The sequence below is a fragment of the Crotalus tigris genome, unplaced genomic scaffold, assembly GCF_016545835.1.
Source record: "Crotalus tigris isolate CLP2741 ecotype Arizona unplaced genomic scaffold, ASM1654583v1 scf7180000017666.379230911805:20528666, whole genome shotgun sequence".
Lineage (NCBI taxonomy): Eukaryota > Metazoa > Chordata > Lepidosauria > Squamata > Viperidae > Crotalus > Crotalus tigris.
The window spans coordinates 11,909,129-11,922,502 of record NW_024096552.1 but is presented as its reverse complement, the minus strand read 5'-3'; the positions used below and the strand labels follow the sequence as shown (position 1 = coordinate 11,922,502).

General features: G+C 44.8%; 1 protein-coding gene across 11 annotated transcripts in view; it reads right to left on the bottom strand.

The window, feature by feature from the left end:
- GLI3 (GLI family zinc finger 3) overlaps window positions 1-13,374 on the bottom strand; it is a 402,298-nt gene that overhangs the window by 181,190 nt on the left and 207,734 nt on the right. The window lies entirely within an intron of this gene.

Genomic DNA, 13,374 nt, shown 5'->3' with positions numbered 1-13,374 from the left:
GCAGTGTGCTGCAGCTGCCAAAAAAGCCAACACAGTGCTGGACTGCATTTACAGAGGGATAGAATCAAGATCACATGAAGTGTTAATACCACTTTACAATGCCTTGGTAAGGCCACACTTGGAATATTGTATCCAGTTTTGGTCACCACGATGTAAAAAAGATATTGAGACTCTAGAAAGAGTACAGACAAGAGCAACAAAGATGATAAGGGGACTGGAGGCTAAAGCATATAAGGAACAGTTGTTGGAATTGGGTATGTGTAGTTTAACAAAGAGAAGGACGAAGGGGGACATGATAGCAGTGTTCCAATATCTCAGGGGCTGCCACAAAGAAGAGGGAGTCAAGCTATTCTCCAAAGCGCCTGAAGGCAGAACAAGAAGCAACGGATGGAAATTAATCAAGGAGAGAAGCAACCTAGAACTAAGGAGAATCTTTCTGACAGTTAGAACAATTAACCAGTTGAACAAGCTGACTCCAGAAGTTATGAATGCTCCAACACTGGAAGTTTTTGAGAAGAGACTGGATGGCCATTTGTCTGAAATGGCATAGGGTTTCCTGCCTGAACAGGGAGTTGGACTAGATGACCTCCAAGGTCCCTTCCAACATTATTATTATTATTGTTGTTGTTGTTGTTATGGTTGTTGTTGTTATTACTATTATTATTATTAGTCTTCCTATGTTTGGGTGCTCAGCGACCCATTTGGCTTTCCATTATGAATTGATGTTAAAGTTGTTGGATAGGTGTTGTGCAAATGCTAATGGAGGAGTCCTGAATTTGAGTCTTCCAGCTGATAAATGAAGAAGGTTGGCAAGCACGGGTAGGAGTGAGTTGTTCATAATTTTTCTATATTCTTTCACTACATCACATCTTGCCTTCGTACAGCTGGCATTGCTATTTGGTTCAGAACAAGAAGTCAGCAAGTTGCAATGGTTTTAATACATCTGCTTATAATCCTTGTGATGTCATTGAGTCTGACATCTAACTTACTAGTATGGCAGCTGTTAAGCCATAGAGCGGCACAGTATTCTGCTACTCAGTAGACCAGCCCTAGGGCTGACAACCTGACAAGGATAGCTGAACCTCCCCATTTATTTCCACATAATTTCTGGAATATGGGGGTCATAGTGGAATAGGCTCTTGTTTAGGTATACCTTCAGGGCTTCATATGCTAGTTTCTGTTAAGGTGGAAGTACATAGTCATTGTTTTTCTGGTGCTAGGAATGAGCTTTCAATCAGTGAAGAATTTTCTCAAGATTTTAAGATCTTTGGACAGGAGGCTGTCTGCCACCTCCATATATTTTTCTTGTACTGCTATGGTCAAATCATCAGTGTATCCAAATTTGCATCCCTGCATATCTGATATGTATAAATACAATGTAGGTGCTGTTACAAAGCAGATATTAGGCTGAACTCTTTTCCTGTGGCTACTCTGAAAAGCGTGTAGCCGGTGCTGCTGTGCACAGAATTATTGTATGCCACCTCCGTGAAAGGGAGGAGGTCAGTCCAGTTTGTCTGTTGGTAGGAAACATAGCATCTAAGATATTGCTCCACCATTTTGTTAGCAGATTCTGCAGCAGATGATAAGCCTTGAGATGATCCAATTAATTTAAGAAAACTCCTCTAAAACGTCACTGTGAACCGCACCCCCCTGTCCAAAATTATTCGCTTAGGGACATCATGCAGCCGGTAGATATGTTTCAGGAACAGTTTGGTCACCCATTGGGCAGATGGGAGTCCTTTGCAGGCAATGAAATGAGCCTGTTTCGAGAACAGCCAGATGACAGTATTTCCTCTACTTTCAGGTAGGTCTTTTATAATGTCCATAGCTATTTATTCCCATGGTTGAGAAGGGTCTGCCACGGGTTGCAGTAACCCAGGGGTTTCGCCTGGGATTCCTTTCATTGTGGCACATACAGTACAACTTTTTACATAGTTTTCCACATCATTTTTCAGTCCCAGGCACCAAAATTGCCGGTGGGTGAGGTTAGAGTTTTTAAATATCCAGATTGTCCAGCCTGTTTTACCTCATGTCTGTGTTTGAGAGCATTAAGACGGAGGGCTTCAGGCAAATATAATTTCCCTCCTTTGTAAGCCAAGCCATCCCTGCATGTTAGGGAGGTTTGATTATCTTTGAACCATTGATCGGTGAGGAGCTCTCATTTTATTTTTTTTTACTCCAGGGTCATCAGGATTGGGGACCCTGCGAGGTGTAAATTGAGCGGTAGTTTGTGGATTGGGGATAATAGCCTCGTTAATCTCTTCCCATTTGCTTTTGTATTGGGGTATGTTCTTTAGAGTGAAGTTGAAGAGGTTAAAGTACTGTGCCCATCGCACTTGCTTTGGGGACAATTTGCAGGGAGTTTTCAGTGCTTCTAGATTTTTGTGATCTGTCCATACTTCAAAGGGCACCTTGCTCCCTTCTAGATAGTGTTGCCAGTTTAATGTTGTTGTTCTTAATTGCGAAGTCATGTCCAACCCATCGCAACCCCATGGACAACGTTCCTCCAGGCCTTCCTGTCCTCTACCATCTTCTGGAGTCCATTTAAGTTCACACCTACTGCTTCAGTGACTCCATCCAGCCATCTCATTCTCTGTCGTCCCCTTCTTCTATTGCCCTCAATCTTTCCCAGCATTAGGCCCTTCTCCAGTGAGTCCTTCCTTCTCATTAGGTGGCCAAAGTATTTGAGTTTCAACTTCAGGATCTGGCCTTCTAAAGAGCAGTCGGGGTTGATCTCTTCTAGGACTGACCGGTTTGAACGCCTTGCAGTCCAAGGGACTCGCAGGAGTCTTCTCCAGCACCATAGTTCAAAGGCCTCAATTCTTTTGCGCTCAGCCTTTCTTATGGTCCAACTTTCACAGCCATACATTGCAACTGGGAAAACCATGGCCTGGACTATACGCACTTTTGTTGGCAGGGTGATGTTTCTGCTTTTTAGTATGCTGTCTAGATTTGCCATAGCTTTCCTCCCCAGGAGCAAGCATCTTTTAATTTCTTGGCTGCAGTCCCCATCTGAGGTGATCTTGGAACCCAGAAAAATAAAATCTGCCACTACCTCCATTTCTTCCCCATCTATTTGCCAGGAATTGAGAGAGCCGGATGCCATGATTTTGGGTTTTGTTTTTTTTGGTTTTTATCCAGGTTGTTGATATTTCTCCCGGCAATCTTAATTCCAATTTTTGTTTCATCTAGCCCTGCCTTTCTCATGATGTGCTCTGCATATAAGTTAAATAGGCAGAGTGACAGTATACAGCCTTGCCGGACTCCTTTTCCAATTTTGAACCAATCAGTGGTTCCGTGTCCAGTTCTCACTGTTGCTTCTTGACCCGCATATAGGTTTCTCAAGAGACAAATACGATGGTCTGGTATTCCCATCTCTTTAAGAACTTTGCCAGTTTAATAGCACTCACTAATTGCGAAGGCCTCTTTCTCCCAGATTGCCCATCTCTGCTCGCTTTCAGTAAATTTCTTAGAGGTGTAGGCACAGGGTTGCAGGACCCCACTTTTGTTCTTTTGTAGTAATACAGCTCCAACTGCCATATCGCTGGCATCGGCTTGAATCACAAAGGGCTCCCCTGGGCAAGGGTGCTTTAGGACCGGTTCAGCAGCATAGTCTCTTTAAATTCTCAAAAGCTGTTTGACAGCCCATTGTCCGTGCTAGTGGTTGGCCCGGTCGCAGCTTCCCTCCTCCTTTGCCTGTTTTGATAGTTCTATAAGGGGAAGGGCAATCTCGGCAAAAGAGGGGATGAATTGGCGATAAAAGTTGGCAAAACCCAGAAAGCTCTGGAGCTGTTTGCAAGTTTTTGGGGGCTGCCATTTGATTATAGATTTCACCTTGGCTGGATCCATTTCAATACACTCGTTGGAAATTCTGTAGCCAAGATAATCTAATCGGTGAAATTCACATTTCGACAATAGGCATAAAGCTTGGCATTCAGTAGTTTCTTTAATACTTCTCTAACTAGCTTTATGTGATCAGTCATATTCATGTGTAAATCAGGATATCATCAAGATACACCAAAAACCCCTTGTATAAGTGACCATATAAGATTTCATTAATCAACTGCATAAATACGACTGGGCCTCCCTTAGTCCAAATGGCATGACTTTGAACTGATAGCTCCCCATAGGACAGTTGAAGGCAGTTTTCCACTCGTCTCCCTTTTATTCTTACCCGGTAATATGCCTCTCTCAGGTCTAATTTAGTGAAGACACTCCCCTTAGCCAGATGGGTTAATAAGTCCTTTAGGAGGGAGAGGGGGATTTATTTTCCACACTCACAGCGTTGAGACCCTTATAGTCTATGCAGAGATGAAGAGACCCATCTTTTTTTCTCTTTGAACAACACAGGGGCTCCCGTGGTAGATTTAGCCCGTTCGATGAACCCCCTCACTAGTTTTTCTTCATGTATCACTGCATCTCCTCCATTTCGAGGGGGGACATAGCATACATTCTCAGGCGTGGGAGTTTGGCTCCTAGTATCAGTTCGATAGAGTAGTCATTGGGTCTGTGAGGGGGCAGGGCATCACATTCTTTTTCATTAAATGCCTCCGCCAGGTACCGGTATTCATTGAGGATGAGTGGTTCACCTGGTGGCGGTGAGGCAGCCATGTGCGCTCGCTCATTGGGTAGCCTAAGGTGTCCCACAACATTGGTTGAATCAGCGGGAGCTTTAGGCCCTATAGGTAGTCTCACAGTTCTCATTCCTTTTTCCCACCAGATAAACAGCTTCCATTTGTCCAATCATGCTAGCCCTAGGATCACAGTCTCAGTCATTTTTGGAGCCACTAGGAAGCGAATAAACTCTCAGTGCACACCTATTTCTAGGCGTAAGGGCTCAGTTAATTGTGTGACAAGAGTCCCTCCCATCAGGGAGCCATCGGCTTGCTGCAACCTTACAAGTTTGGAAAGCTGTTTTGCCCATATGCCCATTTTCATGGCAAATGGCAGACTAATAATGCATTCAGAATCAATTAGCACATTTAAGTCCATTTGTGCCCCAGATTTAGGGATTATAAATTTGGCGGCCAGTGAAAAAGGTGGGATTTGTCGACTCACCATCAGGTCGTTCTCTCATTCATCGTCGCTGTCAAAGGAGGCTAGAGCAGGGGCGGGACCACCCGGAATCTTGGCGTTCTCCTGCATGGGGGGTGTAATCTAGGCAACAGGTTCCTATGTAACCTGGTTGGATTTCTCTCTCGTCAGCCGCTGGACAGGTTTCCTTCTTGCCGTTGGTTCCGGTCTTCTCTGTAGTCAGGAGTAGGGGACTGCTCAATGTCCCTCCTGTCCGCATTGGAAACACTTAATTGATGGGCCATTGCAGTAATTGGAGGCTTCTGTAGGGGTGATTGCTGTTCAGGTTGCTCTGGTTGCTGCTCGGATTCAGGTGGAGGAGGCTTCTTATAGCGTGTGAGCTGAACGTCTAGCTTCACTGCTGTCTGGTACCATTCTTGCAGCTAATCAAGTACTCCTCGATAGATGCAGGCTTGAGAGAGGTGATCGTCTAATCCCTCTATAAAGTGATGGATTAGGGATTGCTCTGGCCAACCTTCTATTCGACCTGCTAACTTACAAAATTCTCACATGTAGTCCAGGGAAGGCCTGCTGGCTTGTTTTATTTTGTGGATTTGTTCTCTTGCCTTTAGGTTAAGAGATGGGTCCTCAAATGAACAACCATAGTTCTTTCAGGTCTCTGGGGGTCACTGAGTATAGTTTCGGTTTTGGGAACTTGGCACCAAGCAAGATTTCTATAGTACAATCAGTAGGACTATGAGGAGGGAGTTCATCTGAGCTCTTTCGCTAAACACCTCTCGGAGTTCTTGATATCTTTGGAGATGACTGGAAGGTCTTTCCCCTGCATGACAGCCCCCTAGTTCATGCTTTGGGGTGGTTGCCTTACTAAGTTCCTCTTGGGTTTGGGAGGAGTGATTTATTTGAAAGTTTAACAGCCCTCCAGTTCACACAGGGGTTCCACTTTTTTTAGCCAGACTAGGGGTCTTTCCATTCCTGGTGCTACTATGAAACTCATGACTTCTGAGTGCAGCCCATTTGCATTCTTATGGGTTCAGTGGCAAATTTTGCTAGGATGCTCCTTGTGACAGAGCCATTCAATTGACAAAATACACCAAATCTTTCAACCATCTCATTTGAATTCCCAGTTTCTCAACAAGTGATGAGTTTACTATGCATCTGGTGCAGCCCAAATCTAATAGAACTCTGAGGCTGGCTTTCAGCCTCGACCCAGGGAAATTCAATTCTATAGGGACAGTCACTGGCATGACCAGGTGACTTATCAAGTAGTGGTCATCAGAGTAGGTGTCCATGAACCCTTGGCCGGTGTTTGGTGGGGTCGGCTCTTTTAGGTGAAAGGGTGAACTCTATGATCCTCACTCCTTTCAGTGCCTTCTCTTTGGCCCATGGTGCACCTTAGTGGGGTTCCACACAGGGTTTGGGCTGGCCTTCATGGCTAGATAGATGATTTTGCATTCTGCTGCTTGATGCCCGTTTTGACCACATTTATAGCAGGCAGTTGATCTGGCTTATGACAGCTGAGACTTAGCCATTTCTCTCTTCTGTGGAGGGGATTTCTTTTAGGACCTCGCCATGTTGTATTTGTTGCAGGTTTGGTCAATTTCCACTTCCTCAGGAAGTATGCATCAGGAAGTTGTGCAGTGTCGCAGGGGCTCCTCTTGCCACAAAAGCATTGTTTAGGTCATTGCTCAGTTCATCTTTGAAACAGCTGATGAGAATATCTTCTGGACAGTTGAATCTGCATACCAGGTCGCAGACCTCTTCGGCATACTCTGCCATTGCTCTGTGCCCTTGCCTCACGGTTTTGATGCAGTCTCTGGCTTTTTGGTCAATGAGAGAGTCCTCAAACCAATGACAGAGCACATTCATAAAACGATTGAAGTTCCTCAGTTCAGTAGTATTCATATTGTGGAAGGTTACCATCAGGCGGATGGCTGCTCCTTCCAAAGCCAACATAACATATGTCACTTTGGCACCTTCAGTAGGAATAGTTGGTTTGTAATCCTGCATGTAGATCAGAACATGGGCCAAGATGAATCCCAATTTTGGGGAATCCCCATCAAACCTCACATCCAGTGGTAGAGCTTTTCTTCTTCATGGGTTTGCAGCTCCAATTCCCCCCAGTGCAGTGGTACTGGCATGACCCTCTTGTGCTGCTCCCATGATTGCAGCCGCTCTGGCTAGGGTTGTTGAAACTCCCATCGTGATGTCTAGTGGTGATGCTCTCCTGCCATCCTCCTCCTCTCAGGTTTGATGAGTAGCCCTAGAAGTTGTCCTGGCTAGGGTCTCATGCACCTTGAGACTCTGGAACACTTCCACCATGGTGCGCATGGCTTGCCTCATGAGGAAGTAGGTGTGATTGACTTTGCTACTTTTGTCCTCTTCATTTTTGAGGTCTTCCAGCTTTGCTTGCCATTCACGTCATCAACTGCCTCGGGTAAGAATCACTCCTTTAGTTCTACCTTCTTCCCAATGCCAATAGAACATCTGGGCACAGACAAATCTCCTAGGAGGATGACCTCCTGGGTTAGCCTTGGCAGAGGCTTCCCTTCAGAACTCAGCTTCCTCTTGGTAACTGCCCTGTGCAGACATTCCATGCACAGTCCCCACGATAGAGGTGGGTGCCTGGGTTGACCACTATTGCAAATTCCACTTAATGTAAGGACTTGCCCCAACTGGCCCTCTCAGGAAAGTATGACTCTTGAAACCATGTGGTTAATCAAAAGAACTTTTACTGAGAAACATTGATTGTAGTAAGGTCAAGCAGAATCTGACATTCCTGTGCAAAACACCAAACTATTCTTCCCACTTTCCAGTCCACCGGCAGCCAAAGCAAAAGCATGCAAATAATGCTCCCCCAGAGTATCCTCCCCCCCTCCATCAGAATGGCAGGACACCCAGAAAGGGATCCTGACAGATGCAGGTTATTAAGAATGTTCTGTTTTGTGCTTGGTTCAGCATTGAAGAGGCAGCAATAGAAACAAGTACTTCTTTATTGAAGGTCAAAACAGAAACTAACAGAGGTTTGGGCCTCTGCCATGGTGTCGTCCACCGGCAGCTGCTGGTAGGGCTGTGCCAAATCTAATTTGTCGAAAATACGACCTCCCTGTAGAGATGCCAAAATGTGGCTAACTACAGGCACCAGATAGGAGTGCTGCTGTTTGTTTAACATGCATTTATAGTCGGCACAAATGCGGACTTCTCTGTTGGCCTTAAGTGGCATGACAATGGGAGTTTCCCATGGACTGCTATCAACTGGCTCCAAAATGCCTTGTTGCAACAGCTTGTCCAGCTCTGCACTGATTCTCTGCTTTAGGGCAAAAGGCACCCGATCAGGCTTAATCCTTATCAGTTCTATTGAAGGATCTAACTGTAGTGCAATTGGAGGCCCTTTGTATGCCCCTAACTCTGAGCTGAAGACATCAGCAAACTCCTTACACACTGCTGAGAGGCTCGACATTTGCAAACTATTTAACCCAGTCACTTGAATTCCCAAAGCATCAAACCAATCAAGCCCAATTAGGCTAGTGTAGTTGCCCTCAACAACTACGACTTCCAAAGGACCCTCAAAATTTCTGAACTGCACTGCCTCCCCCTTGATATTTACCCGGCAATTTTGGAAGTTGGTTAAAATGAGGTTCGACGGCCTGAGCTTGACCCATTTGCCATTTCGACTACAAATCTGCTGAAGTGTCATTGGGAGATTATCGATAGAGCTGAACCCATGTCCAACTCCATTTCAGAAGGAACCCCTTGCAGCTTGACTTTGAAGTGTAACTTCTTTTTGAGTGGGCGATGGGCGTCTGTCCTAAACACATTCCTTCTACTTGCGCAAAAACCCACCGTTACATTGACGTACCCTGGTACGTTTCCGAGGCAACTCTTCTGAGGAATGTTCTTTCCTGTGGCCCAAACAAACAGCGGTGATGTGGCCTTGCTTGCCACATGCCTGGCAAGTTGCTGTGCATAATCGACAGTCAGCCCATTTGTGTTGGCCTCCACACCCGATGCACCGAGAGAAGGAAACTGCCTTGTCAGGTTGCCGTTGAGGCCTTCTTTCTGGGGGTTGCTGCAACTGATCAACTTTGAGATCTGAGTTGAAGTCTTCAACTCTCTCGACGTCCTTGTGGTAGATGGCCTCCATGCAAGGAGGGTTCTTGGAGAGCCTCAAGGCCTTAACAGCTTCGCCAGCTGCTTCTTCAGCCGTTATCTCCCTCAACAGGTCTTGAAATGAGATAGTGTCTTTAACAAAGATCTTCTGTCTCAGCTCCTTAGACCACAAACTAAGTGGTCCCGCAACCTTTCTTCAAGATCTTTGAATTCGCATGGCTGTGCAGCTTGGCGAAGGGTGGCTATGAAGTCAGCAATGGACTTGCTGGGACAATGGTCTCGCTGTTCAAAAGGGTGCTGCCAAGTGATGACTGAAAGCTTGGGCTCAAAGTGTTCTTTGAGAATCTTCTTAAGTTCTGTGTTCGTGATGGATTCAAGTGGTGCAGGTGCAACCAAGTTCTCTACAATATCAAAAGTGGCTTGACCGCAAACACACAAGAGCGTCGCAGCCTTCAATCCGTCCTCTTGAACCTGGTTTACCCGCAGGTAATTTTCAACTCTCATGATGTAGGAGCTTCACCTCTCTGGATGAGCGACGTCGAATTCGGAGAGTTTTCCAATCTTCACCAATGTGAGTCTTTCGTGGCCTTTTCAATGCCTCATGCTGCGCAGGCTTCCATGGGACTTCGAGGGCGAAACCTTGGAAACACTCTCCTCCAGCGTTTCTGTACTGGCAGGATAGAGTGGGGGGGGGGTGGAATGCCGTTCCAACCAAGGGCTTGCTAGGCTTGACTCCCATAGTGACTCAGCTCTTCAAACTGCGGCAGCACGATCGCACCTTCATCACCAATGTTCTGTTTTCTGCTTGGTTCAGCATTGAAGAGGCAGCAATAGAAACAAGTATTTTTTTACTGAAAGTCAAAACAGAAACTAACAACATTGTTCCACCCCTATTTATACATTCAGCTCTGGGCAGCGTCAGCCAATGAGAGTACAGTATTCTCCCGCTCAAATGCATACTAATCAGTCTTGTACTCTAGACAGCAAGTCTGGCTGGCAGGCCACGTGGTCTGCTAACTGTTCCTGCACAGATCTCAGCCACCTGCTTCATAAATTTAACTCAATACATTACAAAGAATAGCACGGAGGTGGTTCAGGGTGCTTTAAGACAGGGATAGGCTCTGAAAGGCCTGGAACAGGGAAGAGAAACCTATGGGGGGGGGGTTTCAAAAACATTTTTTCATTCATAAGAGAAAAAAGCATTTCAAAGAATAAATCTGCTGTCATTCTGTGCTATTTCTATTGTTCCCTTTCAGTGAAAAAAATGATAGAAAAAAAATAGTTTTCCAAATTATCAACTGAAATGGTACAAAATTATGGTGCAATAGATCTGGAAGATATTATTAGCCCTTTTCACAGAATCAAATAATACTACTAAGAAAGTCAATGCATAACTTAATATACATTATGGTAAAGAATGATGTGACATCACTGCATTGCTTAGTGATGATGATTCCTGCAGTTCTTGTTTCAGGAATCTCCATCACTAAGCAATGCAGTGATATGACATAATTCTTTACCATCCTTGTTGCTGTCATTAAGTGAGGACAATGGATCACTAAGTGAGGACCTCCTTGCAACTTCGTGCTCCAACAACCAAAGTTGTTCCAACACAAGTCAATTGGGAAGCTGGATGTAAGTTGCAATTCTTAGATAGCTTATAAGTAGGCCAGCAGAGAAGTAAGTGGCTTATGTTGGAGGAGAGTGGTGAGCTGGTGGCTGGCAAGGCACTGCATCATGCAGCAGGGCTGGGAGAGGGTGCACATGTCTGTGAGGATGAAAGGCAAGGCAAGGTGTATTAGGGCTGGCTGCTACTGGTTGGGGAGGGTGCACATGGATCCAAGAAGCTCCAAAGCTATGGGAGGCAGTCCCAAGTCATAACACAGGTAACAGTTCCATTGTTACTGTGTATCAAAAAGACCAAGAACAATGGTAGAGCAAGAAGCCCCAGAGCCAAAGTCTTCCCCATACTTGGTCAGAATGTTGAGCCCATTTGAGATAAGGTAGACAAAGATGACAAAGATAAGGGGGGGGTTCACGATCATACATGCAGACTGACTTAAATTTTATTATGTGACTGTGAGAGCACTAAGATTGCCGTATGTTCAAGGCCTAGTCACAGCATCATCATGACTTTGAACAGTCTCTGAATGAATGGACATTAAGCAAGGACTATCTATATGTATCAGGAGTTCATAAAAAAATCATACAATATAACAATCCATTTGAATTTTAAAAGTTGCTTAGATTCTCTTAATCAAAATGTATATTAAAAGGCCATGGTATAAAGCCAAGCTGCAGCCTTCAGTAATTATTTTATCTAAACCGGTGTTTAGTCCTTTGGAAATCTACACATATAACTAGAATAAAATACATTAGAATAGAAGGGAGAATCCCAGAAAACAGCACTGGGAAATCTCCCCAAGAAGTATAGATTTTGGATTTGTTTTCTTTGTTTTTTGGTGAAACCAAGAAAAGTATTTATGAATCTTCCACCAACTCCCCTCCCCCTCTCCACGTATGCAGAGTCCGGAAAGAGCTGCAAGAGCTGGGAGGGGTGAGGGAACCTATAAAAGGAACAGTTTTGGCAGGAGAGGGAGTGAGTGACCTTTGGAAGCGACCAGTGGTGGTTTAAATCATTTAACAACCATTCTCTGCCTCGCCTTCTCTCTGTCTTGGTCAGGCTGGGCTGCTTGGGGGGTTGGCTGGGGTGGGGGTAATCAGGTACCGGCTGGGGAAGGTGAGGGGGTCTGGCTAGGGGGGGGGCAGGAGGGCCTGGATGCCTCCACGGAGGAAAGCCGCCACCCCTTGTCAGCCAAGCCTCTCATTCAGACTGCAGTCACATAGAAAGAGCATTGGGCAGGGTGCTGGGGGAGTGGCCAGCAGGGGAGATTCAGAGCTGCCTCTCCCTTCCTTAATGCAGCCCATTGGCATGGGCAGAGGCGGTCCCAGGATGGCCGGAAAGGAACCTTCACCTGGTGCGGGCCCTGTCTACATGGTGGCTCTGATGGGGGGTGGCTGCTACTCCTCCTGCTGCTCCGAGCCCCTTCATCGGCCAATCACACAGGGAAGCAGGAGGCGGCAGCAGTGATCCCTGTAACACCAAGCCTGGCCGGCAGCAGATCTAGAAATGAAGTTGTGCCGCTCATCCTCACACTGGTGGAGGCAGCGGTGGGAAAAGATGAGCTGTGGCGCATGCCCACCCTTCTCCGCTGCCACCCCACATTGTCCCACATGCACAGCCCGGAGGCACACATGGAACGATGTGGGGCAGCAGCGGCAAAGTGTGGGCGCCTGCCATATCCCGCCTTGCCCTGCTGCTGCCGCCCCCACCAGTGCGAGGATGGTCATTTTTTTCTTTAATCTGCCTTAGGCATGGATAATCCAAAGTAAGACTGACCTCTGTTTGCATTGTTGAACCTTTTTTCCTAGGGTACGAAAATTGGTAAATGAATTTTACATAGAATTTTTCTCTTATTGAAAGTAGATACTTATAAATACAAGACAACAAGAAGTAGAACAATTTGCACATTTACACTGGCCTTATACTAGTGTACAAACAATGTAAAACAAGAATGTTTTGTAAACTAGTTAAGATCTATGGTTAAATGTAAACTTGTAAAATTTCCTAGATAATCTTAAAGAAACTTTTTAGTCTTGTTTATAAAATGTATTGATTATCCTACAGCTAAAAGATTCTGGGTTGCAATTTCAGCATAAAAAGATAGTCACAGCAGGGCCCACATCTTAAAGTCAGAATTCCTACATAAATAATGTACTTTACATAGTTGTATATCTTCACAATGTGATAATTTGCTCTGGACAATTAATACAAGGTATTATTTTTTTTTTCAAAATTTTACAAAGAAAATGAGTAAGTAAATATTTGAAAGTTTCTCAATACCTTTTCACACAATCAGGATTTTATAAGTTATTGGTAGTTGTTTCTCACTCTTTTTAAGAATATCAGATATATTTGAAAGAAATGTATTACATAAACAGAAGACAACATAATCCAAGACTTTATATTCTGAACTATGAATCAAAACATTATTACTACCAACTTAACTTAATAAAAAAAATCTAATTAGTCATCTGATTTCTTAGACTAAAACTTTCAACAGTGGCATAATGACCTATATCCACTTTAAATATGTTGTAATGATTACTAATATTGTTGAAGGCCCAGCACTTTAAATATGTAAAAAAATATTATTCATTTAGGGGTTTTCT